Raw genomic sequence first — 27777 nt, 5'->3', positions numbered from 1 at the left:
AGTAAAATTCAACTAATGCGAGGGTACACCATTTACATTTATGCACATGATCTTAGCCAGAAGGCCGAAAAGCGAACCGACTGATCTGCTCTTAACCCCAGTTCCCTTGTGTCAAGACTGTGACTTTGTGATCATCGTCTCGTGTGTACCTCGATTCCACCTAGAATGGGAACATAATAATATACTTTTAAGAAAACTCACCAGGAAAAGAACCAGGGCACCAAGCAAAGAACCGACTGACCCGTTCTCAACCCCAGTCCCCTTGTCTCAAGGCTGTGATCCCCGTCAGGTATCTACCACGAAATATAACAGAAGGAGAACATGATGCTACACATGATGCTTGTTAATAACAGTCACCCAGTACTCTCATCCAGCCTGTATTGTCACGTAACCAGTCACAGTAAATTGTACCACAAAAATAGCTTAATATAAGTAAAATTCTTCCTCAAAATGCTTGTTTCAACTATTTGAGATGGTTTATTATGACATTTACGATAAATGTTATCATTTTAAATCGGAAACATTTAGAAATACCAAGTTATCCGTCAAGATTGCTATTTCGTGATTGGTTCTTTTCTAACATTACGTCATATCACAATTCAATCTACGTTCGTCGCATCTTTGAAACGGGGTATACACGTCATTAATTGTTACGTGATATCATGAGACACAGAAATATTTACTACTACAAACCGTGAGAAACAAGTAAAATTCAACTAATGCGAGGGTACACGTTTAACGTGACATTTATGCAAATTGGGCAAATTCCCGTAGACACAGATTCTACACATAATCTAAGCCAGAAGGCCGAAAAGCGATCGCCATCAAACAACTAATTACCGACTGATCCGCTCTCGTCCCCAGTTCCCTTGTATCAAGACTGTGACTGTGTGATCATCGATGTCAGGTGTGTTTCACGGTTCCAAAGAAGGATTCCCCTAGAAACATAATGCTATTTTTGTAAGAAAAGCCACCCAGGAAAAAACCTGGCCAATAAAAGCCAACTTCGAACCGACTGATCTGCTCTTAACCCCAGTCATTTTACATTAAGACTGACTGTGTGATACTTTTAAGAAAAGTCACCCAGGAAAGAATCTGGGCACGAAACCCAAACAACCGAACGACTGATCCGCTCTCAACACCAGTCCCCTTGCATCGAGACTGTGTGATACTGTTTAATAAAAAGTCACCCAGGAGAGAACATGGACACGAAAACCAAACTACCCAACGACTGATCCTCTTTCAACCCAAGTCACCTTGCATCGGGACTGTGATTGTGTGATCATCGTCAGGTGTGCATCACCATTCCCCTCGAAAGGGAACAGATACTACACATGATCTTAGCCAAAGGCCGAGAAGCGATGTGTGATCATCGTCAGGTGGTTATGATGGTTCCCTAGAAGGGGATCATAATGATACTTTGATCCAGCCTATATTGTCTCGTAACAACATACAGTAACATGTGCCACAAAAATAGCTTACTAAGTAAAACCTTCGTCAAGATGGTTATTTTGACTATTTGCGAAGGTTTATTCAGAACATTTACGATAACTTTTAGAATTCTAAAATTAGATACATTAAAAAAATATATTAACAGGTATAAGATATGTTTAGCTCATTAAAAAAAGATTGCTGTTTTGTGATTGGTTGTTTTCTTCGTTTATAATAAACCGCTTAGAGTATACATTTGCTTAAAACAGTGGCTGCTCAAAGAACCCTGTTGACAGGCTCGTATATTCATTATGATTAAATGGGGTGCACGTCGACTTCGAGAACTTACAGTTTGCGCATTATAATTAAGACTATATACTCAGAGGCGTATAAAAGGTTTTCCGATTGTGTGCACTGTATAGAATTAGGTACATGGAAGTGCGTGAAAGGGGTATATCATTATCCCTGTTTAGGATAGTAACACCTGGTTAGGGTTAGGGTTAGGGTTAGGGTTAGGGTTAGGGTTAGGGTTAGGGTTAGGGTTAGGGTTAGGGTTAGGGTTAGGGTTAGGGTTAGGGTTAGGGTTAGGGTTAGGGTTAGGGTTAGGGTTAGGGTTAGGGTTAGGGTTAGGGTTAGGGTTAGGGTTAGGGTTAGGGTTAGGGTTAGGGTTAGGGTTAGGGTTAGGGTTAGGGTTAGGGTTAGGGTTAGGGTTAGGGTTAGGGTTAGGGTTAGGGTTAGGGTTAGGGTTAGGGTTAGGGTTAGGGTTAGGGTTAGGGTTAGGGTTAGGGTTAGGGTTAGGGTTAGGGTTAGGGTTAGGGTTAGGGTTAGGGTTAGGGTTAGGGTTAGGGTTAGGGTTAGGGTTAGGGGTGTATTGAAGCATACATAAGTGCCACTTGGTCCCCAGTGTACTGAAGCATTCAGGGGGCCACTTCCTCCCCATTGTACTGAAGCATACAAGGGGGCCACTTGGTCCCCAGTGTACTGAAGCATACATGGGTGCCACTTGGTCCGCAGTGTACTGAGGCATTCATGGGTTTCACTTGGTCCCTAGTGTACTGAAGCATACACGGGGCCACTTGGTCTCCAGTGTACTGAAGCATACATGGGTGTCACTTGGTCCACAGTGTACTGAAGCATACAGGGGGCCACTTGGTCCCCAGTTTACTGAAGCATACATGGGTGTCACTTGTTCCCCAGTGTACTGAAGCGTACCAGGGTGCCACTTCGTCCCCAGTGTACTGAGGCATACATGGGTGTCACTTGGTCCCCAGTGTACTGAAGCATACATGGGTGCCACTTGGTCCCCTGAAACAAGTAAAATTCAACTAATGCGAGGGTACACCATTTACATTTATGCACATGATCTTAGCCAGAAGGCCGAAAAGCGAACCGACTGATCTGCTCTTAACCCCAGTTCCCTTGTGTCAAGACTGTGACTTTGTGATCATCGTCTCGTGTGTACCTCGATTCCACCTAGAATGGGAACATAATAATATACTTTTAAGAAAACTCACCAGGAAAAGAACCAGGGCACCAAGCAAAGAACCGACTGACCCGTTCTCAACCCCAGTCCCCTTGTCTCAAGGCTGTGATCCCCGTCAGGTATCTACCACGAAATATAACAGAAGGAGAACATGATGCTACACATGATGCTTGTTAATAACAGTCACCCAGTACTCTCATCCAGCCTGTATTGTCACGTAACCAGTCACAGTAAATTGTACCACAAAAATAGCTTAATATAAGTAAAATTCTTCCTCAAAATGCTTGTTTCAACTATTTGAGATGGTTTATTATGACATTTACGATAAATGTTATCATTTTAAATCGGAAACATTTAGAAATACCAAGTTATCCGTCAAGATTGCTATTTCGTGATTGGTTCTTTTCTAACATTACGTCATATCACAATTCAATCTACGTTCGTCGCATCTTTGAAACGGGGTATACACGTCATTAATTGTTACGTGATATCATGAGACACAGAAATATTTACTACTACAAACCGTGAGAAACAAGTAAAATTCAACTAATGCGAGGGTACACGTTTAACGTGACATTTATGCAAATTGGGCAAATTCCCGTAGACACAGATTCTACACATAATCTAAGCCAGAAGGCCGAAAAGCGATCGCCATCAAACAACTAATTACCGACTGATCCGCTCTCGTCCCCAGTTCCCTTGTATCAAGACTGTGACTGTGTGATCATCGATGTCAGGTGTGTTTCACGGTTCCAAAGAAGGATTCCCCTAGAAACATAATGCTATTTTTGTAAGAAAAGCCACCCAGGAAAAAACCTGGCCAATAAAAGCCAACTTCGAACCGACTGATCTGCTCTTAACCCCAGTCATTTTACATTAAGACTGACTGTGTGATACTTTTAAGAAAAGTCACCCAGGAAAGAATCTGGGCACGAAACCCAAACAACCGAACGACTGATCCGCTCTCAACACCAGTCCCCTTGCATCGAGACTGTGTGATACTGTTTAATAAAAAGTCACCCAGGAGAGAACATGGACACGAAAACCAAACTACCCAACGACTGATCCTCTTTCAACCCAAGTCACCTTGCATCGGGACTGTGATTGTGTGATCATCGTCAGGTGTGCATCACCATTCCCCTCGAAAGGGAACAGATACTACACATGATCTTAGCCAAAGGCCGAGAAGCGATGTGTGATCATCGTCAGGTGGTTATGATGGTTCCCTAGAAGGGGATCATAATGATACTTTGATCCAGCCTATATTGTCTCGTAACAACATACAGTAACATGTGCCACAAAAATAGCTTAATAAGTAAAACCTTCGTCAAGATGGTTATTTTGACTATTTGCGAAGGTTTATTCAGAACATTTACGATAATTTTTAGAATTCTAAAATTAGATACATTAAAAAAATATATTAACAGGTATAAGATATGTTTAGCTCATTAAAAAAAGATTGCTGTTTTGTGATTGGTTGTTTTCTTCGTTTATAATAAACCGCTTAGAGTATACATTTGCTTAAAACAGTGGCTGCTCAAAGAACCCTGTTGACAGGCTCGTATATTCATTATGATTAAATGCGGTGCACGTCGACTTCGAGAACTTACAGTTTGCGCATTATAATTAAGACTATATACTCAGAGGCGTATAAAAGGTTTTCCGATTGTGTGCACTGTATAGAATTAGGTACATGGAAGTGCGTGAAAGGGGTATATCATTATCCCTGTTTAGGATAGTAACACCTGGTTAGGGTTAGGGTTAGGGTTAGGGTTAGGGTTAGGGTTAGGGTTAGGGTTAGGGTTAGGGTTAGGGTTAGGGTTAGGGTTAGGGTTAGGGTTAGGGTTAGGGTTAGGGTTAGGGTTAGGGTTAGGGTTAGGGTTAGGGTTAGGGTTAGGGTTAGGGTTAGGGTTAGGGTTAGGGTTAGGGTTAGGGTTAGGGTTAGGGTTAGGGTTAGGGTTAGGGTTAGGGTTAGGGTTAGGGTTAGGGTTAGGGTTAGGGTTAGGGTTAGGGTTAGGGTTAGGGTTAGGGTTAGGGTTAGGGTTAGGGTTAGGGTTAGGGTTAGGGTTAGGGTTAGGGTTAGGGTTAGGGTTAGGGTTAGGGTTAGGGTTAGGGTTAGGGTTAGGGTTAGGGTTAGGGTTAGGGTTAGGGTTAGGGTTAGGGTTAGGGTTAGGGTTAGGGTTAGGGTTAGGGTTAGGGTTAGGGTTAGGGTTAGGGTTAGGGTTAGGGTTAGGGTTAGGGTTAGGGTTAGGGTTAGGGTTAGGGTTAGGGTTAGGGTTAGGGTTAGGGTTAGGGTTAGGGTTAGGGTTAGGGTTAGGGTTAGGGTTAGGGTTAGGGTTAGGGTTAGGGTTAGGGTTAGGGTTAGGGTTAGGGTTAGGGTTAGGGTTAGGGTTAGGGTTAGGGTTAGGGTTAGGGTTAGGGTTAGGGTTAGGGTTAGGGTTAGGGTTAGGGTTAGGGTTAGGGTTAGGGTTAGGGTTAGGGTTAGGGTTAGGGTTAGGGTTAGGGTTAGGGTTAGGGTTAGGGTTAGGGTTAGGGTTAGGGTTAGGGTTAGGGTTAGGGTTAGGGTTAGGGTTAGGGTTAGGGTTAGGGTTAGGGTTAGGGTTAGGGTTAGGGTTAGGGTTAGGGTTAGGGTTAGGGTTAGGGTTAGGGTTAGGGTTAGGGTTAGGGTTAGGGTTAGGGTTAGGGTTAGGGTTAGGGTTAGGGTTAGGGTTAGGGTTAGGGTTAGGGTTAGGGTTAGGGTTAGGGTTAGGGTTAGGGTTAGGGTTAGGGTTAGGGTTAGGGTTAGGGTTAGGGTTAGGGTTAGGGTTAGGGTTAGGGTTAGGGTTAGGGTTAGGGTTAGGGTTAGGGTTAGGGTTAGGGTTAGGGTTAGGGTTAGGGTTAGGGTTAGGGTTAGGGTTAGGGTTAGGGTTAGGGTTAGGGTTAGGGTTAGGGTTAGGGTTAGGGTTAGGGTTAGGGTTAGGGTTAGGGTTAGGGTTAGGGTTAGGGTTAGGGTTAGGGTTAGGGTTAGGGTTAGGGTTAGGGTTAGGGTTAGGGTTAGGGTTAGGGTTAGGGTTAGGGTTAGGGTTAGGGTTAGGGTTAGGGTTAGGGTTAGGGTTAGGGTTAGGGTTAGGGTTAGGGTTAGGGTTAGGGTTAGGGTTAGGGTTAGGGTTAGGGTTAGGGTTAGGGTTAGGGTTAGGGTTAGGGTTAGGGTTAGGGTTAGGGTTAGGGTTAGGGTTAGGGTTAGGGTTAGGGTTAGGGTTAGGGTTAGGGTTAGGGTTAGGGTTAGGGTTAGGGTTAGGGTTAGGGTTAGGGTTAGGGTTAGGGTTAGGGTTAGGGTTAGGGTTAGGGTTAGGGTTAGGGTTAGGGTTAGGGTTAGGGTTAGGGTTAGGGTTAGGGTTAGGGTTAGGGTTAGGGTTAGGGTTAGGGTTAGGGTTAGGGTTAGGGTTAGGGTTAGGGTTAGGGTTAGGGTTAGGGTTAGGGTTAGGGTTAGGGTTAGGGTTAGGGTTAGGGTTAGGGTTAGGGTTAGGGTTAGGGTTAGGGTTAGGGTTAGGGGTGTATTGAAGCATACATAAGTGCCACTTGGTCCCCAGTGTACTGAAGCATTCAGGGGGCCACTTCCTCCCCATTGTACTGAAGCATACAAGGGGGCCACTTGGTCCCCAGTGTACTGAAGCATACATGGGTGCCACTTGGTCCGCAGTGTACTGAGGCATTCATGGGTTTCACTTGGTCCCTAGTGTACTGAAGCATACACGGGGCCACTTGGTCTCCAGTGTACTGAAGCATACATGGGTGTCACTTGGTCCACAGTGTACTGAAGCATACAGGGGGCCACTTGGTCCCCAGTTTACTGAAGCATACATGGGTGTCACTTGTTCCCCAGTGTACTGAAGCGTACCAGGGTGCCACTTCGTCCCCAGTGTACTGAGGCATACATGGGTGTCACTTGGTCCCCAGTGTACTGAAGCATACATGGGTGCCACTTGGTCCCCTGAAACAAGTAAAATTCAACTAATGCGAGGGTACACCATTTACATTTATGCACATGATCTTAGCCAGAAGGCCGAAAAGCGAACCGACTGATCTGCTCTTAACCCCAGTTCCCTTGTGTCAAGACTGTGACTTTGTGATCATCGTCTCGTGTGTACCTCGATTCCACCTAGAATGGGAACATAATAATATACTTTTAAGAAAACTCACCAGGAAAAGAACCAGGGCACCAAGCAAAGAACCGACTGACCCGTTCTCAACCCCAGTCCCCTTGTCTCAAGGCTGTGATCCCCGTCAGGTATCTACCACGAAATATAACAGAAGGAGAACATGATGCTACACATGATGCTTGTTAATAACAGTCACCCAGTACTCTCATCCAGCCTGTATTGTCACGTAACCAGTCACAGTAAATTGTACCACAAAAATAGCTTAATATAAGTAAAATTCTTCCTCAAAATGCTTGTTTCAACTATTTGAGATGGTTTATTATGACATTTACGATAAATGTTATCATTTTAAATCGGAAACATTTAGAAATACCAAGTTATCCGTCAAGATTGCTATTTCGTGATTGGTTCTTTTCTAACATTACGTCATATCACAATTCAATCTACGTTCGTCGCATCTTTGAAACGGGGTATACACGTCATTAATTGTTACGTGATATCATGAGACACAGAAATATTTACTACTACAAACCGTGAGAAACAAGTAAAATTCAACTAATGCGAGGGTACACGTTTAACGTGACATTTATGCAAATTGGGCAAATTCCCGTAGACACAGATTCTACACATAATCTAAGCCAGAAGGCCGAAAAGCGATCGCCATCAAACAACTAATTACCGACTGATCCGCTCTCGTCCCCAGTTCCCTTGTATCAAGACTGTGACTGTGTGATCATCGATGTCAGGTGTGTTTCACGGTTCCAAAGAAGGATTCCCCTAGAACATAATGCTATTTTTGTAAGAAAAGCCACCCAGGAAAAAACCTGGCCAATAAAAGCCAACTTCGAACCGACTGATCTGCTCTTAACCCCAGTCATTTTACATTAAGACTGACTGTGTGATACTTTTAAGAAAAGTCACCCAGGAAAGAATCTGGGCACGAAACCCAAACAACCGAACGACTGATCCGCTCTCAACACCAGTCCCCTTGCATCGAGACTGTGTGATACTGTTTAATAAAAAGTCACCCAGGAGAGAACATGGACACGAAAACCAAACTACCCAACGACTGATCCTCTTTCAACCCAAGTCACCTTGCATCGGGACTGTGATTGTGTGATCATCGTCAGGTGTGCATCACCATTCCCCTCGAAAGGGAACAGATACTACACATGATCTTAGCCAAAGGCCGAGAAGCGATGTGTGATCATCGTCAGGTGGTTATGATGGTTCCCTAGAAGGGGATCATAATGATACTTTGATCCAGCCTATATTGTCTCGTAACAACATACAGTAACATGTGCCACAAAAATAGCTTACTAAGTAAAACCTTCGTCAAGATGGTTATTTTGACTATTTGCGAAGGTTTATTCAGAACATTTACGATAATTTTTAGAATTCTAAAATTAGATACATTAAAAAAATATATTAACAGGTATAAGATATGTTTAGCTCATTAAAAAAAGATTGCTGTTTTGTGATTGGTTGTTTTCTTCGTTTATAATAAACCGCTTAGAGTATACATTTGCTTAAAACAGTGGCTGCTCAAAGAACCCTGTTGACAGGCTCGTATATTCATTATGATTAAATGGGGTGCACGTCGACTTCGAGAACTTACAGTTTGCGCATTATAATTAAGACTATATACTCAGAGGCGTATAAAAGGTTTTCCGATTGTGTGCACTGTATAGAATTAGGTACATGGAAGTGCGTGAAAGGGGTATATCATTATCCCTGTTTAGGATAGTAACACCTGGTTAGGGTTAGGGTTAGGGTTAGGGTTAGGGTTAGGGTTAGGGTTAGGGTTAGGGTTAGGGTTAGGGTTAGGGTTAGGGTTAGGGTTAGGGTTAGGGTTAGGGTTAGGGTTAGGGTTAGGGTTAGGGTTAGGGTTAGGGTTAGGGTTAGGGTTAGGGTTAGGGTTAGGGTTAGGGTTAGGGTTAGGGTTAGGGTTAGGGTTAGGGTTAGGGTTAGGGTTAGGGTTAGGGTTAGGGTTAGGGTTAGGGTTAGGGTTAGGGTTAGGGTTAGGGTTAGGGTTAGGGTTAGGGTTAGGGTTAGGGTTAGGGTTAGGGTTAGGGTTAGGGTTAGGGTTAGGGTTAGGGTTAGGGTTAGGGTTAGGGTTAGGGTTAGGGTTAGGGTTAGGGTTAGGGTTAGGGTTAGGGTTAGGGTTAGGGTTAGGGTTAGGGTTAGGGTTAGGGTTAGGGTTAGGGTTAGGGTTAGGGTTAGGGTTAGGGTTAGGGTTAGGGTTAGGGTTAGGGTTAGGGTTAGGGTTAGGGTTAGGGTTAGGGTTAGGGTTAGGGGTGTATTGAAGCATACATAAGTGCCACTTGGTCCCCAGTGTACTGAAGCATTCAGGGGGCCACTTCCTCCCCATTGTACTGAAGCATACAAGGGGGCCACTTGGTCCCCAGTGTACTGAAGCATACATGGGTGCCACTTGGTCCGCAGTGTACTGAGGCATTCATGGGTTTCACTTGGTCCCTAGTGTACTGAAGCATACACGGGGCCACTTGGTCTCCAGTGTACTGAAGCATACATGGGTGTCACTTGGTCCACAGTGTACTGAAGCATACAGGGGGCCACTTGGTCCCCAGTTTACTGAAGCATACATGGGTGTCACTTGTTCCCCAGTGTACTGAAGCGTACCAGGGTGCCACTTCGTCCCCAGTGTACTGAGGCATACATGGGTGTCACTTGGTCCCCAGTGTACTGAAGCATACATGGGTGCCACTTGGTCCCCTGAAACAAGTAAAATTCAACTAATGCGAGGGTACACCATTTACATTTATGCACATGATCTTAGCCAGAAGGCCGAAAAGCGAACCGACTGATCTGCTCTTAACCCCAGTTCCCTTGTGTCAAGACTGTGACTTTGTGATCATCGTCTCGTGTGTACCTCGATTCCACCTAGAATGGGAACATAATAATATACTTTTAAGAAAACTCACCAGGAAAAGAACCAGGGCACCAAGCAAAGAACCGACTGACCCGTTCTCAACCCCAGTCCCCTTGTCTCAAGGCTGTGATCCCCGTCAGGTATCTACCACGAAATATAACAGAAGGAGAACATGATGCTACACATGATGCTTGTTAATAACAGTCACCCAGTACTCTCATCCAGCCTGTATTGTCACGTAACCAGTCACAGTAAATTGTACCACAAAAATAGCTTAATATAAGTAAAATTCTTCCTCAAAATGCTTGTTTCAACTATTTGAGATGGTTTATTATGACATTTACGATAAATGTTATCATTTTAAATCGGAAACATTTAGAAATACCAAGTTATCCGTCAAGATTGCTATTTCGTGATTGGTTCTTTTCTAACATTACGTCATATCACAATTCAATCTACGTTCGTCGCATCTTTGAAACGGGGTATACACGTCATTAATTGTTACGTGATATCATGAGACACAGAAATATTTACTACTACAAACCGTGAGAAACAAGTAAAATTCAACTAATGCGAGGGTACACGTTTAACGTGACATTTATGCAAATTGGGCAAATTCCCGTAGACACAGATTCTACACATAATCTAAGCCAGAAGGCCGAAAAGCGATCGCCATCAAACAACTAATTACCGACTGATCCGCTCTCGTCCCCAGTTCCCTTGTATCAAGACTGTGACTGTGTGATCATCGATGTCAGGTGTGTTTCACGGTTCCAAAGAAGGATTCCCCTAGAAACATAATGCTATTTTTGTAAGAAAAGCCACCCAGGAAAAAACCTGGCCAATAAAAGCCAACTTCGAACCGACTGATCTGCTCTTAACCCCAGTCATTTTACATTAAGACTGACTGTGTGATACTTTTAAGAAAAGTCACCCAGGAAAGAATCTGGGCACGAAACCCAAACAACCGAACGACTGATCCGCTCTCAACACCTGTCCCCTTGCATCGAGACTGTGTGATACTGTTTAATAAAAAGTCACCCAGGAGAGAACATGGACACGAAAACCAAACTACCCAACGACTGATCCTCTTTCAACCCAAGTCACCTTGCATCGGGACTGTGATTGTGTGATCATCGTCAGGTGTGCATCACCATTCCCCTCGAAAGGGAACAGATACTACACATGATCTTAGCCAAAGGCCGAGAAGCGATGTGTGATCATCGTCAGGTGGTTATGATGGTTCCCTAGAAGGGGATCATAATGATACTTTGATCCAGCCTATATTGTCTCGTAACAACATACAGTAACATGTGCCACAAAAATAGCTTACTAAGTAAAACCTTCGTCAAGATGGTTATTTTGACTATTTGCGAAGGTTTATTCAGAACATTTACGATAATTTTTAGAATTCTAAAATTAGATACATTAAAAAAATATATTAACAGGTATAAGATATGTTTAGCTCATTAAAAAAAGATTGCTGTTTTGTGATTGGTTGTTTTCTTCGTTTATAATAAACCGCTTAGAGTATACATTTGCTTAAAACAGTGGCTGCTCAAAGAACCCTGTTGACAGGCTCGTATATTCATTATGATTAAATGGGGTGCACGTCGACTTCGAGAACTTACAGTTTGCGCATTATAATTAAGACTATATACTCAGAGGCGTATAAAAGGTTTTCCGATTGTGTGCACTGTATAGAATTAGGTACATGGAAGTGCGTGAAAGGGGTATATCATTATCCCTGTTTAGGATAGTAACACCTGGTTAGGGTTAGGGTTAGGGTTAGGGTTAGGGTTAGGGTTAGGGTTAGGGTTAGGGTTAGGGTTAGGGTTAGGGTTAGGGTTAGGGTTAGGGTTAGGGTTAGGGTTAGGGTTAGGGTTAGGGTTAGGGTTAGGGTTAGGGTTAGGGTTAGGGTTAGGGTTAGGGTTAGGGTTAGGGTTAGGGTTAGGGTTAGGGTTAGGGTTAGGGTTAGGGTTAGGGTTAGGGTTAGGGTTAGGGTTAGGGTTAGGGTTAGGGTTAGGGTTAGGGTTAGGGTTAGGGTTAGGGTTAGGGTTAGGGTTAGGGTTAGGGTTAGGGTTAGGGTTAGGGTTAGGGTTAGGGTTAGGGTTAGGGTTAGGGTTAGGGTTAGGGTTAGGGTTAGGGTTAGGGTTAGGGTTAGGGTTAGGGTTAGGGTTAGGGTTAGGGTTAGGGTTAGGGTTAGGGTTAGGGTTAGGGTTAGGGTTAGGGTTAGGGTTAGGGTTAGGGTTAGGGTTAGGGTTAGGGTTAGGGTTAGGGTTAGGGTTAGGGTTAGGGTTAGGGTTAGGGTTAGGGTTAGGGTTAGGGTTAGGGTTAGGGTTAGGGTTAGGGTTAGGGTTAGGGTTAGGGTTAGGGTTAGGGTTAGGGTTAGGGTTAGGGTTAGGGTTAGGGTTAGGGTTAGGGTTAGGGTTAGGGTTAGGGTTAGGGTTAGGGTTAGGGTTAGGGTTAGGGTTAGGGTTAGGGTTAGGGTTAGGGTTAGGGTTAGGGTTAGGGTTAGGGTTAGGGTTAGGGTTAGGGTTAGGGTTAGGGTTAGGGTTAGGGTTAGGGTTAGGGTTAGGGTTAGGGTTAGGGTTAGGGTTAGGGTTAGGGTTAGGGTTAGGGTTAGGGTTAGGGTTAGGGTTAGGGTTAGGGTTAGGGTTAGGGGTGTATTGAAGCATACATAAGTGCCACTTGGTCCCCAGTGTACTGAAGCATTCAGGGGGCCACTTCCTCTCCATTGTACTGAAGCATACAAGGGGGCCACTTGGTCCCCAGTGTACTGAAGCATACATGGGTGCCACTTGGTCCGCAGTGTACTGAGGCATTCATGGGTTTCACTTGGTCCCTAGTGTACTGAAGCATACACGGGGCCACTTGGTCTCCAGTGTACTGAAGCATACATGGGTGTCACTTGGTCCACAGTGTACTGAAGCATACAGGGGGCCACTTGGTCCCCAGTTTACTGAAGCATACATGGGTGTCACTTGTTCCCCAGTGTACTGAAGCGTACCAGGGTGCCACTTCGTCCCCAGTGTACTGAGGCATACATGGGTGTCACTTGGTCCCCAGTGTACTGAAGCATACATGGGTGCCACTTGGTCCCCTGAAACAAGTAAAATTCAACTAATGCGAGGGTACACCATTTACATTTATGCACATGATCTTAGCCAGAAGGCCGAAAAGCGAACCGACTGATCTGCTCTTAACCCCAGTTCCCTTGTGTCAAGACTGTGACTTTGTGATCATCGTCTCGTGTGTACCTCGATTCCACCTAGAATGGGAACATAATAATATACTTTTAAGAAAACTCACCAGGAAAAGAACCAGGGCACCAAGCAAAGAACCGACTGACCCGTTCTCAACCCCAGTCCCCTTGTCTCAAGGCTGTGATCCCCGTCAGGTATCTACCACGAAATATAACAGAAGGAGAACATGATGCTACACATGATGCTTGTTAATAACAGTCACCCAGTACTCTCATCCAGCCTGTATTGTCACGTAACCAGTCACAGTAAATTGTACCACAAAAATAGCTTAATATAAGTAAAATTCTTCCTCAAAATGCTTGTTTCAACTATTTGAGATGGTTTATTATGACATTTACGATAAATGTTATCATTTTAAATCGGAAACATTTAGAAATACCAAGTTATCCGTCAAGATTGCTATTTCGTGATTGGTTCTTTTCTAACATTACGTCATATCACAATTCAATCTACGTTCGTCGCATCTTTGAAACGGGGTATACACGTCATTAATTGTTACGTGATATCATGAGACACAGAAATATTTACTACTACAAACCGTGAGAAACAAGTAAAATTCAACTAATGCGAGGGTACACGTTTAACGTGACATTTATGCAAATTGGGCAAATTCCCGTAGACACAGATTCTACACATAATCTAAGCCAGAAGGCCGAAAAGCGATCGCCATCAAACAACTAATTACCGACTGATCCGCTCTCGTCCCCAGTTCCCTTGTATCAAGACTGTGACTGTGTGATCATCGATGTCAGGTGTGTTTCACGGTTCCAAAGAAGGATTCCCCTAGAAACATAATGCTATTTTTGTAAGAAAAGCCACCCAGGAAAAAACCTGGCCAATAAAAGCCAACTTCGAACCGACTGATCTGCTCTTAACCCCAGTCATTTTACATTAAGACTGACTGTGTGATACTTTTAAGAAAAGTCACCCAGGAAAGAATCTGGGCACGAAACCCAAACAACCGAACGACTGATCCGCTCTCAACACCAGTCCCCTTGCATCGAGACTGTGTGATACTGTTTAATAAAAAGTCACCCAGGAGAGAACATGGACACGAAAACCAAACTACCCAACGACTGATCCTCTTTCAACCCAAGTCACCTTGCATCGGGACTGTGATTGTGTGATCATCGTCAGGTGTGCATCACCATTCCCCTCGAAAGGGAACAGATACTACACATGATCTTAGCCAAAGGCCGAGAAGCGATGTGTGATCATCGTCAGGTGGTTATGATGGTTCCCTAGAAGGGGATCATAATGATACTTTGATCCAGCCTATATTGTCTCGTAACAACATACAGTAACATGTGCCACAAAAATAGCTTACTAAGTAAAACCTTCGTCAAGATGGTTATTTTGACTATTTGCGAAGGTTTATTCAGAACATTTACGATAATTTTTAGAATTCTAAAATTAGATACATTAAAAAAATATATTAACAGGTATAAGATATGTTTAGCTCATTAAAAAAAGATTGCTGTTTTGTGATTGGTTGTTTTCTTCGTTTATAATAAACCGCTTAGAGTATACATTTGCTTAAAACAGTGGCTGCTCAAAGAACCCTGTTGACAGGCTCGTATATTCATTATGATTAAATGGGGTGCACGTCGACTTCGAGAACTTACAGTTTGCGCATTATAATTAAGACTATATACTCAGAGGCGTATAAAAGGTTTTCCGATTGTGTGCACTGTATAGAATTAGGTACATGGAAGTGCGTGAAAGGGGTATATCATTATCCCTGTTTAGGATAGTAACACCTGGTTAGGGTTAGGGTTAGGGTTAGGGTTAGGGTTAGGGTTAGGGTTAGGGTTAGGGTTAGGGTTAGGGTTAGGGTTAGGGTTAGGGTTAGGGTTAGGGTTAGGGTTAGGGTTAGGGTTAGGGTTAGGGTTAGGGTTAGGGTTAGGGTTAGGGTTAGGGTTAGGGTTAGGGTTAGGGTTAGGGTTAGGGTTAGGGTTAGGGTTAGGGTTAGGGTTAGGGTTAGGGTTAGGGTTAGGGTTAGGGTTAGGGTTAGGGTTAGGGTTAGGGTTAGGGTTAGGGTTAGGGTTAGGGTTAGGGTTAGGGTTAGGGTTAGGGTTAGGGTTAGGGTTAGGGTTAGGGTTAGGGTTAGGGTTAGGGTTAGGGTTAGGGTTAGGGTTAGGGTTAGGGTTAGGGTTAGGGTTAGGGTTAGGGTTAGGGTTAGGGTTAGGGTTAGGGTTAGGGTTAGGGTTAGGGTTAGGGTTAGGGTTAGGGTTAGGGTTAGGGTTAGGGTTAGGGTTAGGGTTAGGGTTAGGGTTAGGGTTAGGGTTAGGGTTAGGGTTAGGGTTAGGGTTAGGGTTAGGGTTAGGGTTAGGGTTAGGGTTAGGGTTAGGGTTAGGGTTAGGGTTAGGGTTAGGGTTAGGGTTAGGGTTAGGGTTAGGGTTAGGGTTAGGGTTAGGGTTAGGGTTAGGGTTAGGGTTAGGGTTAGGGTTAGGGTTAGGGTTAGGGTTAGGGTTAGGGTTAGGGTTAGGGTTAGGGTTAGGGTTAGGGTTAGGGTTAGGGTTAGGGTTAGGGTTAGGGTTAGGGTTAGGGTTAGGGTTAGGGTTAGGGTTAGGGTTAGGGTTAGGGTTAGGGTTAGGGTTAGGGTTAGGGTTAGGGTTAGGGTTAGGGTTAGGGTTAGGGTTAGGGTTAGGGTTAGGGTTAGGGTTAGGGTTAGGGTTAGGGTTAGGGTTAGGGTTAGGGTTAGGGTTAGGGTTAGGGTTAGGGTTAGGGTTAGGGTTAGGGTTAGGGTTAGGGTTAGGGTTAGGGTTAGGGTTAGGGTTAGGGTTAGGGTTAGGGTTAGGGTTAGGGTTAGGGTTAGGGTTAGGGTTAGGGTTAGGGTTAGGGTTAGGGTTAGGGTTAGGGTTAGGGTTAGGGTTAGGGTTAGGGTTAGGGTTAGGGTTAGGGTTAGGGTTAGGGTTAGGGTTAGGGTTAGGGTTAGGGTTAGGGTTAGGGTTAGGGTTAGGGTTAGGGTTAGGGTTAGGGTTAGGGTTAGGGTTAGGGTTAGGGTTAGGGTTAGGGTTAGGGTTAGGGTTAGGGTTAGGGTTAGGGTTAGGGTTAGGGTTAGGGTTAGGGTTAGGGTTAGGGTTAGGGTTAGGGTTAGGGTTAGGGTTAGGGTTAGGGTTAGGGTTAGGGGTGTATTGAAGCATACATAAGTGCCACTTGGTCCCCAGTGTACTGAAGCATTCAGGGGGCCACTTCCTCCCCATTGTACTGAAGCATACAAGGGGGCCACTTGGTCCCCAGTGTACTGAAGCATACATGGGTGCCACTTGGTCCGCAGTGTACTGAGGCATTCATGGGTTTCACTTGGTCCCTAGTGTACTGAAGCATACACGGGGCCACTTGGTCTCCAGTGTACTGAAGCATACATGGGTGTCACTTGGTCCACAGTGTACTGAAGCATACAGGGGGCCACTTGGTCCCCAGTTTACTGAAGCATACATGGGTGTCACTTGTTCCCCAGTGTACTGAAGCGTACCAGGGTGCCACTTCGTCCCCAGTGTACTGAGGCATACATGGGTGTCACTTGGTCCCCAGTGTACTGAAGCATACATGGGTGCCACTTGGTCCCCTGAAACAAGTAAAATTCAACTAATGCGAGGGTACACCATTTACATTTATGCACATGATCTTAGCCAGAAGGCCGAAAAGCGAACCGACTGATCTGCTCTTAACCCCAGTTCCCTTGTGTCAAGACTGTGACTTTGTGATCATCGTCTCGTGTGTACCTCGATTCCACCTAGAATGGGAACATAATAATATACTTTTAAGAAAACTCACCAGGAAAAGAACCAGGGCACCAAGCAAAGAACCGACTGACCCGTTCTCAACCCCAGTCCCCTTGTCTCAAGGCTGTGATCCCCGTCAGGTATCTACCACGAAATATAACAGAAGGAGAACATGATGCTACACATGATGCTTGTTAATAACAGTCACCCAGTACTCTCATCCAGCCTGTATTGTCACGTAACCAGTCACAGTAAATTGTACCACAAAAATAGCTTAATATAAGTAAAATTCTTCCTCAAAATGCTTGTTTCAACTATTTGAGATGGTTTATTATGACATTTACGATAAATGTTATCATTTTAAATCGGAAACATTTAGAAATACCAAGTTATCCGTCAAGATTGCTATTTCGTGATTGGTTCTTTTCTAACATTACGTCATATCACAATTCAATCTACGTTCGTCGCATCTTTGAAACGGGGTATACACGTCATTAATTGTTACGTGATATCATGAGACACAGAAATATTTACTACTACAAACCGTGAGAAACAAGTAAAATTCAACTAATGCGAGGGTACACGTTTAACGTGACATTTATGCAAATTGGGCAAATTCCCGTAGACACAGATTCTACACATAATCTAAGCCAGAAGGCCGAAAAGCGATCGCCATCAAACAACTAATTACCGACTGATCCGCTCTCGTCCCCAGTTCCCTTGTATCAAGACTGTGACTGTGTGATCATCGATGTCAGGTGTGTTTCACGGTTCCAAAGAAGGATTCCCCTAGAAACATAATGCTATTTTTGTAAGAAAAGCCACCCAGGAAAAAACCTGGCCAATAAAAGCCAACTTCGAACCGACTGATCTGCTCTTAACCCCAGTCATTTTACATTAAGACTGACTGTGTGATACTTTTAAGAAAAGTCACCCAGGAAAGAATCTGGGCACGAAACCCAAACAACCGAACGACTGATCCGCTCTCAACACCAGTCCCCTTGCATCGAGACTGTGTGATACTGTTTAATAAAAAGTCACCCAGGAGAGAACATGGACACGAAAACCAAACTACCCAACGACTGATCCTCTTTCAACCCAAGTCACCTTGCATCGGGACTGTGATTGTGTGATCATCGTCAGGTGTGCATCACCATTCCCCTCGAAAGGGAACAGATACTACACATGATCTTAGCCAAAGGCCGAGAAGCGATGTGTGATCATCGTCAGGTGGTTATGATGGTTCCCTAGAAGGGGATCATAATGATACTTTGATCCAGCCTATATTGTCTCGTAACAACATACAGTAACATGTGCCACAAAAATAGCTTACTAAGTAAAACCTTCGTCAAGATGGTTATTTTGACTATTTGCGAAGGTTTATTCAGAACATTTACGATAATTTTTAGAATTCTAAAATTAGATACATTAAAAAAATATATTAACAGGTATAAGATATGTTTAGCTCATTAAAAAAAGATTGCTGTTTTGTGATTGGTTGTTTTCTTCGTTTATAATAAACCGCTTAGAGTATACATTTGCTTAAAACAGTGGCTGCTCAAAGAACCCTGTTGACAGGCTCGTATATTCATTATGATTAAATGGGGTGCACGTCGACTTCGAGAACTTACAGTTTGCGCATTATAATTAAGACTATATACTCAGAGGCGTATAAAAGGTTTTCCGATTGTGTGCACTGTATAGAATTAGGTACATGGAAGTGCGTGAAAGGGGTATATCATTATCCCTGTTTAGGATAGTAACACCTGGTTAGGGTTAGGGTTAGGGTTAGGGTTAGGGTTAGGGTTAGGGTTAGGGTTAGGGTTAGGGTTAGGGTTAGGGTTAGGGTTAGGGTTAGGGTTAGGGTTAGGGTTAGGGTTAGGGTTAGGGTTAGGGTTAGGGTTAGGGTTAGGGTTAGGGTTAGGGTTAGGGTTAGGGTTAGGGTTAGGGTTAGGGTTAGGGTTAGGGTTAGGGTTAGGGTTAGGGTTAGGGTTAGGGTTAGGGTTAGGGTTAGGGTTAGGGTTAGGGTTAGGGTTAGGGTTAGGGTTAGGGTTAGGGTTAGGGTTAGGGTTAGGGTTAGGGTTAGGGTTAGGGTTAGGGTTAGGGTTAGGGTTAGGGTTAGGGTTAGGGTTAGGGTTAGGGTTAGGGTTAGGGTTAGGGTTAGGGTTAGGGTTAGGGTTAGGGTTAGGGTTAGGGTTAGGGTTAGGGTTAGGGTTAGGGTTAGGGTTAGGGTTAGGGTTAGGGTTAGGGTTAGGGTTAGGGTTAGGGTTAGGGTTAGGGTTAGGGTTAGGGTTAGGGTTAGGGTTAGGGTTAGGGTTAGGGTTAGGGTTAGGGTTAGGGTTAGGGTTAGGGTTAGGGTTAGGGTTAGGGTTAGGGTTAGGGTTAGGGTTAGGGTTAGGGTTAGGGTTAGGGTTAGGGTTAGGGTTAGGGTTAGGGTTAGGGTTAGGGTTAGGGTTAGGGTTAGGGTTAGGGTTAGGGTTAGGGTTAGGGTTAGGGTTAGGGTTAGGGTTAGGGTTAGGGTTAGGGTTAGGGTTAGGGTTAGGGTTAGGGTTAGGGTTAGGGTTAGGGTTAGGGTTAGGGTTAGGGTTAGGGTTAGGGTTAGGGTTAGGGTTAGGGTTAGGGTTAGGGTTAGGGTTAGGGTTAGGGTTAGGGTTAGGGTTAGGGTTAGGGTTAGGGTTAGGGTTAGGGTTAGGGTTAGGGTTAGGGTTAGGGTTAGGGTTAGGGTTAGGGTTAGGGTTAGGGTTAGGGTTAGGGTTAGGGTTAGGGTTAGGGTTAGGGTTAGGGTTAGGGTTAGGGTTAGGGTTAGGGTTAGGGTTAGGGTTAGGGTTAGGGTTAGGGTTAGGGTTAGGGTTAGGGTTAGGGTTAGGGTTAGGGTTAGGGTTAGGGTTAGGGTTAGGGTTAGGGTTAGGGTTAGGGTTAGGGTTAGGGTTAGGGTTAGGGTTAGGGTTAGGGTTAGGGTTAGGGTTAGGGTTAGGGTTAGGGTTAGGGTTAGGGTTAGGGTTAGGGTTAGGGTTAGGGTTAGGGTTAGGGTTAGGGTTAGGGTTAGGGTTAGGGTTAGGGTTAGGGTTAGGGTTAGGGTTAGGGTTAGGGTTAGGGTTAGGGTTAGGGTTAGGGTTAGGGTTAGGGTTAGGGTTAGGGTTAGGGTTAGGGTTAGGGTTAGGGTTAGGGTTAGGGGTGTATTGAAGCATACATAAGTGCCACTTGGTCCCCAGTGTACTGAAGCATTCAGGGGGCCACTTCCTCCCCATTGTACTGAAGCATACAAGGGGGCCACTTGGTCCCCAGTGTACTGAAGCATACATGGGTGCCACTTGGTCCGCAGTGTACTGAGGCATTCATGGGTTTCACTTGGTCCCTAGTGTACTGAAGCATACACGGGGCCACTTGGTCTCCAGTGTACTGAAGCATACATGGGTGTCACTTGGTCCACAGTGTACTGAAGCATACAGGGGGCCACTTGGTCCCCAGTTTACTGAAGCATACATGGGTGTCACTTGTTCCCCAGTGTACTGAAGCGTACCAGGGTGCCACTTCGTCCCCAGTGTACTGAGGCATACATGGGTGTCACTTGGTCCCCAGTGTACTGAAGCATACATGGGTGCCACTTGGTCCCCTGAAACAAGTAAAATTCAACTAATGCGAGGGTACACCATTTACATTTATGCACATGATCTTAGCCAGAAGGCCGAAAAGCGAACCGACTGATCTGCTCTTAACCCCAGTTCCCTTGTGTCAAGACTGTGACTTTGTGATCATCGTCTCGTGTGTACCTCGATTCCACCTAGAATGGGAACATAATAATATACTTTTAAGAAAACTCACCAGGAAAAGAACCAGGGCACCAAGCAAAGAACCGACTGACCCGTTCTCAACCCCAGTCCCCTTGTCTCAAGGCTGTGATCCCCGTCAGGTATCTACCACGAAATATAACAGAAGGAGAACATGATGCTACACATGATGCTTGTTAATAACAGTCACCCAGTACTCTCATCCAGCCTGTATTGTCACGTAACCAGTCACAGTAAATTGTACCACAAAAATAGCTTAATATAAGTAAAATTCTTCCTCAAAATGCTTGTTTCAACTATTTGAGATGGTTTATTATGACATTTACGATAAATGTTATCATTTTAAATCGGAAACATTTAGAAATACCAAGTTATCCGTCAAGATTGCTATTTCGTGATTGGTTCTTTTCTAACATTACGTCATATCACAATTCAATCTACGTTCGTCGCATCTTTGAAACGGGGTATACACGTCATTAATTGTTACGTGATATCATGAGACACAGAAATATTTACTACTACAAACCGTGAGAAACAAGTAAAATTCAACTAATGCGAGGGTACACGTTTAACGTGACATTTATGCAAATTGGGCAAATTCCCGTAGACACAGATTCTACACATAATCTAAGCCAGAAGGCCGAAAAGCGATCGCCATCAAACAACTAATTACCGACTGATCCGCTCTCGTCCCCAGTTCCCTTGTATCAAGACTGTGACTGTGTGATCATCGATGTCAGGTGTGTTTCACGGTTCCAAAGAAGGATTCCCCTAGAAACATAATGCTATTTTTGTAAGAAAAGCCACCCAGGAAAAAACCTGGCCAATAAAAGCCAACTTCGAACCGACTGATCTGCTCTTAACCCCAGTCATTTTACATTAAGACTGACTGTGTGATACTTTTAAGAAAAGTCACCCAGGAAAGAATCTGGGCACGAAACCCAAACAACCGAACGACTGATCCGCTCTCAACACCAGTCCCCTTGCATCGAGACTGTGTGATACTGTTTAATAAAAAGTCACCCAGGAGAGAACATGGACACGAAAACCAAACTACCCAACGACTGATCCTCTTTCAACCCAAGTCACCTTGCATCGGGACTGTGATTGTGTGATCATCGTCAGGTGTGCATCACCATTCCCCTCGAAAGGGAACAGATACTACACATGATCTTAGCCAAAGGCCGAGAAGCGATGTGTGATCATCGTCAGGTGGTTATGATGGTTCCCTAGAAGGGGATCATAATGATACTTTGATCCAGCCTATATTGTCTCGTAACAACATACAGTAACATGTGCCACAAAAATAGCTTACTAAGTAAAACCTTCGTCAAGATGGTTATTTTGACTATTTGCGAAGGTTTATTCAGAACATTTACGATAATTTTTAGAATTCTAAAATTAGATACATTAAAAAAATATATTAACAGGTATAAGATATGTTTAGCTCATTAAAAAAAGATTGCTGTTTTGTGATTGGTTGTTTTCTTCGTTTATAATAAACCGCTTAGAGTATACATTTGCTTAAAACAGTGGCTGCTCAAAGAACCCTGTTGACAGGCTCGTATATTCATTATGATTAAATGGGGTGCACGTCGACTTCGAGAACTTACAGTTTGCGCATTATAATTAAGACTATATACTCAGAGGCGTATAAAAGGTTTTCCGATTGTGTGCACTGTATAGAATTAGGTACATGGAAGTGCGTGAAAGGGGTATATCATTATCCCTGTTTAGGATAGTAACACCTGGTTAGGGTTAGGGTTAGGGTTAGGGTTAGGGTTAGGGTTAGGGTTAGGGTTAGGGTTAGGGTTAGGGTTAGGGTTAGGGTTAGGGTTAGGGTTAGGGTTAGGGTTAGGGTTAGGGTTAGGGTTAGGGTTAGGGTTAGGGTTAGGGTTAGGGTTAGGGTTAGGGTTAGGGTTAGGGTTAGGGTTAGGGTTAGGGTTAGGGTTAGGGTTAGGGTTAGGGTTAGGGTTAGGGTTAGGGTTAGGGTTAGGGTTAGGGTTAGGGTTAGGGTTAGGGTTAGGGTTAGGGTTAGGGTTAGGGTTAGGGTTAGGGTTAGGGTTAGGGTTAGGGTTAGGGTTAGGGTTAGGGTTAGGGTTAGGGTTAGGGTTAGGGTTAGGGTTAGGGTTAGGGTTAGGGTTAGGGTTAGGGTTAGGGTTAGGGTTAGGGTTAGGGTTAGGGTTAGGGTTAGGGTTAGGGTTAGGGTTAGGGTTAGGGTTAGGGTTAGGGTTAGGGTTAGGGTTAGGGTTAGGGTTAGGGTTAGGGTTAGGGTTAGGGTTAGGGTTAGGGTTAGGGTTAGGGTTAGGGTTAGGGTTAGGGTTAGGGTTAGGGTTAGGGTTAGGGTTAGGGTTAGGGTTAGGGTTAGGGTTAGGGTTAGGGTTAGGGTTAGGGTTAGGGTTAGGGTTAGGGTTAGGGTTAGGGTTAGGGTTAGGGTTAGGGTTAGGGTTAGGGTTAGGGTTAGGGTTAGGGGTGTATTGAAGCATACATAAGTGCCACTTGGTCCCCAGTGTACTGAAGCATACATGGGTGCCACTTGGTCCGCAGTGTACTGAGGCATTCATGGGTTTCACTTGGTCCCTAGTGTACTGAAGCATACACGGGGCCACTTGGTCTCCAGTGTACTGAAGCATACATGGGTGTCACTTGGTCCACAGTGTACTGAAGCATACAGGGGGCCACTTGGTCCCCAGTTTACTGAAGCATACATGGGTGTCACTTGTTCCCCAGTGTACTGAAGCGTACCAGGGTGCCACTTCGTCCCCAGTGTACTGAGGCATACATGGGTGTCACTTGGTCCCCAGTGTACTGAAGCATACATGGGTGCCACTTGGTCCCCTGAAACAAGTAAAATTCAACTAATGCGAGGGTACACCATTTACATTTATGCACATGATCTTAGCCAGAAGGCCGAAAAGCGAACCGACTGATCTGCTCTTAACCCCAGTTCCCTTGTGTCAAGACTGTGACTTTGTGATCATCGTCTCGTGTGTACCTCGATTCCACCTAGAATGGGAACATAATAATATACTTTTAAGAAAACTCACCAGGAAAAGAACCAGGGCACCAAGCAAAGAACCGACTGACCCGTTCTCAACCCCAGTCCCCTTGTCTCAAGGCTGTGATCCCCGTCAGGTATCTACCACGAAATATAACAGAAGGAGAACATGATGCTACACATGATGCTTGTTAATAACAGTCACCCAGTACTCTCATCCAGCCTGTATTGTCACGTAACCAGTCACAGTAAATTGTACCACAAAAATAGCTTAATATAAGTAAAATTCTTCCTCAAAATGCTTGTTTCAACTATTTGAGATGGTTTATTATGACATTTACGATAAATGTTATCATTTTAAATCGGAAACATTTAGAAATACCAAGTTATCCGTCAAGATTGCTATTTCGTGATTGGTTCTTTTCTAACATTACGTCATATCACAATTCAATCTACGTTCGTCGCATCTTTGAAACGGGGTATACACGTCATTAATTGTTACGTGATATCATGAGACACAGAAATATTTACTACTACAAACCGTGAGAAACAAGTAAAATTCAACTAATGCGAGGGTACACGTTTAACGTGACATTTATGCAAATTGGGCAAATTCCCGTAGACACAGATTCTACACATAATCTAAGCCAGAAGGCCGAAAAGCGATCGCCATCAAACAACTAATTACCGACTGATCCGCTCTCGTCCCCAGTTCCCTTGTATCAAGACTGTGACTGTGTGATCATCGATGTCAGGTGTGTTTCACGGTTCCAAAGAAGGATTCCCCTAGAAACATAATGCTATTTTTGTAAGAAAAGCCACCCAGGAAAAAACCTGGCCAATAAAAGCCAACTTCGAACCGACTGATCTGCTCTTAACCCCAGTCATTTTACATTAAGACTGACTGTGTGATACTTTTAAGAAAAGTCACCCAGGAAAGAATCTGGGCACGAAACCCAAACAACCGAACGACTGATCCGCTCTCAACACCAGTCCCCTTGCATCGAGACTGTGTGATACTGTTTAATAAAAAGTCACCCAGGAGAGAACATGGACACGAAAACCAAACTACCCAACGACTGATCCTCTTTCAACCCAAGTCACCTTGCATCGGGACTGTGATTGTGTGATCATCGTCAGGTGTGCATCACCATTCCCCTCGAAAGGGAACAGATACTACACATGATCTTAGCCAAAGGCCGAGAAGCGATGTGTGATCATCGTCAGGTGGTTATGATGGTTCCCTAGAAGGGGATCATAATGATACTTTGATCCAGCCTATATTGTCTCGTAACAACATACAGTAACATGTGCCACAAAAATAGCTTACTAAGTAAAACCTTCGTCAAGATGGTTATTTTGACTATTTGCGAAGGTTTATTCAGAACATTTACGATAATTTTTAGAATTCTAAAATTAGATACATTAAAAAAATATATTAACAGGTATAAGATATGTTTAGCTCATTAAAAAAAGATTGCTGTTTTGTGATTGGTTGTTTTCTTCGTTTATAATAAACCGCTTAGAGTATACATTTGCTTAAAACAGTGGCTGCTCAAAGAACCCTGTTGACAGGCTCGTATATTCATTATGATTAAATGGGGTGCACGTCGACTTCGAGAACTTACAGTTTGCGCATTATAATTAAGACTATATACTCAGAGGCGTATAAAAGGTTTTCCGATTGTGTGCACTGTATAGAATTAGGTACATGGAAGTGCGTGAAAGGGGTATATCATTATCCCTGTTTAGGATAGTAACACCTGGTTAGGGTTAGGGTTAGGGTTAGGGTTAGGGTTAGGGTTAGGGTTAGGGTTAGGGTTAGGGTTAGGGTTAGGGTTAGGGTTAGGGTTAGGGTTAGGGTTAGGGTTAGGGTTAGGGTTAGGGTTAGGGTTAGGGTTAGGGTTAGGGTTAGGGTTAGGGTTAGGGTTAGGGTTAGGGTTAGGGTTAGGGTTAGGGTTAGGGTTAGGGTTAGGGTTAGGGTTAGGGTTAGGGTTAGGGTTAGGGTTAGGGTTAGGGTTAGGGTTAGGGTTAGGGTTAGGGTTAGGGTTAGGGTTAGGGTTAGGGTTAGGGTTAGGGTTAGGGTTAGGGTTAGGGTTAGGGTTAGGGTTAGGGTTAGGGTTAGGGTTAGGGTTAGGGTTAGGGTTAGGGTTAGGGTTAGGGTTAGGGTTAGGGTTAGGGTTAGGGTTAGGGTTAGGGTTAGGGTTAGGGTTAGGGTTAGGGTTAGGGTTAGGGTTAGGGTTAGGGTTAGGGTTAGGGTTAGGGTTAGGGTTAGGGTTAGGGTTAGGGTTAGGGTTAGGGTTAGGGTTAGGGTTAGGGTTAGGGTTAGGGTTAGGGTTAGGGTTAGGGTTAGGGTTAGGGTTAGGGTTAGGGTTAGGGTTAGGGTTAGGGTTAGGGTTAGGGTTAGGGTTAGGGTTAGGGTTAGGGTTAGGGTTAGGGTTAGGGTTAGGGTTAGGGTTAGGGTTAGGGTTAGGGTTAGGGTTAGGGTTAGGGTTAGGGTTAGGGTTAGGGTTAGGGTTAGGGTTAGGGTTAGGGTTAGGGTTAGGGTTAGGGTTAGGGTTAGGGTTAGGGTTAGGGTTAGGGTTAGGGTTAGGGTTAGGGTTAGGGTTAGGGTTAGGGTTAGGGTTAGGGTTAGGGTTAGGGTTAGGGTTAGGGTTAGGGTTAGGGTTAGGGTTAGGGTTAGGGTTAGGGTTAGGGTTAGGGTTAGGGTTAGGGTTAGGGTTAGGGTTAGGGTTAGGGTTAGGGTTAGGGTTAGGGTTAGGGTTAGGGTTAGGGTTAGGGTTAGGGTTAGGGTTAGGGTTAGGGTTAGGGTTAGGGTTAGGGTTAGGGTTAGGGTTAGGGTTAGGGTTAGGGTTAGGGTTAGGGTTAGGGTTAGGGTTAGGGTTAGGGTTAGGGTTAGGGTTAGGGTTAGGGTTAGGGTTAGGGTTAGGGTTAGGGTTAGGGTTAGGGTTAGGGTTAGGGTTAGGGTTAGGGTTAGGGTTAGGGTTAGGGTTAGGGTTAGGGTTAGGGTTAGGGTTAGGGTTAGGGTTAGGGTTAGGGGTGTATTGAAGCATACATAAGTGCCACTTGGTCCCCAGTGTACTGAAGCATTCAGGGGGCCACTTCCTCCCCATTGTACTGAAGCATACAAGGGGGCCACTTGGTCCCCAGTGTACTGAAGCATACATGGGTGCCACTTGGTCCGCAGTGTACTGAGGCATTCATGGGTTTCACTTGGTCCCTAGTGTACTGAAGCATACACGGGGCCACTTGGTCTCCAGTGTACTGAAGCATACATGGGTGTCACTTGGTCCACAGTGTACTGAAGCATACAGGGGGCCACTTGGTCCCCAGTTTACTGAAGCATACATGGGTGTCACTTGTTCCCCAGTGTACTGAAGCGTACCAGGGTGCCACTTCGTCCCCAGTGTACTGAGGCATACATGGGTGTCACTTGGTCCCCAGTGTACTGAAGCATACATGGGTGCCACTTGGTCCCCTGAAACAAGTAAAATTCAACTAATGCGAGGGTACACCATTTACATTTATGCACATGATCTTAGCCAGAAGGCCGAAAAGCGAACCGACTGATCTGCTCTTAACCCCAGTTCCCTTGTGTCAAGACTGTGACTTTGTGATCATCGTCTCGTGTGTACCTCGATTCCACCTAGAATGGGAACATAATAATATACTTTTAAGAAAACTCACCAGGAAAAGAACCAGGGCACCAAGCAAAGAACCGACTGACCCGTTCTCAACCCCAGTCCCCTTGTCTCAAGGCTGTGATCCCCGTCAGGTATCTACCACGAAATATAACAGAAGGAGAACATGATGCTACACATGATGCTTGTTAATAACAGTCACCCAGTACTCTCATCCAGCCTGTATTGTCACGTAACCAGTCACAGTAAATTGTACCACAAAAATAGCTTAATATAAGTAAAATTCTTCCTCAAAATGCTTGTTTCAACTATTTGAGATGGTTTATTATGACATTTACGATAAATGTTATCATTTTAAATCGGAAACATTTAGAAATACCAAGTTATCCGTCAAGATTGCTATTTCGTGA

At 44.4% G+C, this 27777-nt stretch overlaps 1 long non-coding RNA gene and 8 pseudogenes across 1 annotated transcript; all 9 read right to left on the bottom strand.

Moving 5' to 3' along the window:
• Window positions 1-27777, bottom strand: LOC139967640 (uncharacterized). Its single transcript, XR_011793061.1, has 9 exons — window positions 27414-27777; window positions 23776-23867; window positions 20763-20854; window positions 16993-17084; window positions 13259-13350; window positions 9999-10090; window positions 7094-7185; window positions 2946-3037; window positions 1-293 (listed from the first exon to the last, which is right to left on the bottom strand). It is a non-coding gene; the product is annotated as an uncharacterized lncRNA (long non-coding RNA).
• Window positions 1274-1363, bottom strand: LOC139968280 (U2 spliceosomal RNA; annotated as a pseudogene).
• LOC139968279 (U2 spliceosomal RNA) lies at window positions 4018-4107 on the bottom strand (annotated as a pseudogene).
• On the bottom strand, window positions 8165-8254 carry LOC139968278 (U2 spliceosomal RNA; annotated as a pseudogene).
• LOC139968281 (U2 spliceosomal RNA) lies at window positions 11071-11160 on the bottom strand (annotated as a pseudogene).
• LOC139968277 (U2 spliceosomal RNA) lies at window positions 14331-14420 on the bottom strand (annotated as a pseudogene).
• On the bottom strand, window positions 18065-18154 carry LOC139968276 (U2 spliceosomal RNA; annotated as a pseudogene).
• On the bottom strand, window positions 21835-21924 carry LOC139968275 (U2 spliceosomal RNA; annotated as a pseudogene).
• On the bottom strand, window positions 24848-24937 carry LOC139968274 (U2 spliceosomal RNA; annotated as a pseudogene).

The sequence above is a fragment of the Apostichopus japonicus genome, chromosome 5, assembly GCF_037975245.1.
Source record: "Apostichopus japonicus isolate 1M-3 chromosome 5, ASM3797524v1, whole genome shotgun sequence".
In the NCBI taxonomy this organism is placed as follows: Eukaryota; Metazoa; Echinodermata; class Holothuroidea; order Aspidochirotida; family Stichopodidae; genus Apostichopus; species Apostichopus japonicus.
This window is presented reverse-complemented; position numbering and strand designations above follow the sequence as displayed.